Source organism: Sinocyclocheilus anshuiensis, unplaced genomic scaffold (assembly GCF_001515605.1).
Source record: "Sinocyclocheilus anshuiensis isolate Anshui unplaced genomic scaffold, SAMN03320099.WGS_v1.1 scaffold700, whole genome shotgun sequence".
Lineage (NCBI taxonomy): Eukaryota > Metazoa > Chordata > Actinopteri > Cypriniformes > Cyprinidae > Sinocyclocheilus > Sinocyclocheilus anshuiensis.
Genome location: NW_015555756.1, coordinates 32,291 through 32,927, shown reverse-complemented (window position 1 = coordinate 32,927; position 637 = coordinate 32,291). Strand labels below are relative to the sequence as shown.

Here is a 637-nt window from a genome sequence, read left to right as displayed (position 1 = left end):
ATTTCGTGACGACAGACGCAACACGACACTGTCATTATTTTTACGCCCGCTAGAGAGCACTAAACTTTAAAATGTAAATATAGGTCGTAATAAGGTGCTTGCACAAATGACCTATAGGGTCGTTTTTTTGTTGGAGGACAGTCTTGTCAAGATTACAAAATGATTAGATTTTCTAAAACACAAGCCACAAAGTCACACAGTCTATATGTATGTTTTATATCTTGATTTATACCCCTAATAAGGCGACATATCCCCTGAGATACAAACATTTAGAGACAGATTACAAAAAATATAAGCATTTAATTTATAAAATTTCAATGTAAACCTAATAAGCTAATGCTGAACAACAGCTTTTTAAACAGGTAAAGTAGAGACCTGCACTCCCCACGGGAGTACCGCGGGACCCAACGCAACAGGGTGCGGCACGGGACAACTCTTGATGGGCGAGTGCGGGCGGGAAGAGACTCGTGTGTGTGAGGGATGCGGGAGAATAAAATGATTCGCGGGACTCCCGCAAAATAGAAATGATCTAAACAAAGTGTCTAAAACATATAAATTGTTATTTATCTGTTGCACTAAAGCAAAAAGAACAACTAATATTAACATTAAAATGATTAACGCGCAAGCTAGACATAGC

At 38.6% G+C, this 637-nt stretch overlaps 1 protein-coding gene across 1 annotated transcript in view; it reads right to left on the bottom strand.

Annotated features, from left to right (window-relative positions):
• LOC107673791 (cyclin-J-like) overlaps nt 1–637 on the bottom strand; it is a 20,766-nt gene that overhangs the window by 5,986 nt on the left and 14,143 nt on the right. The window lies entirely within an intron of this gene.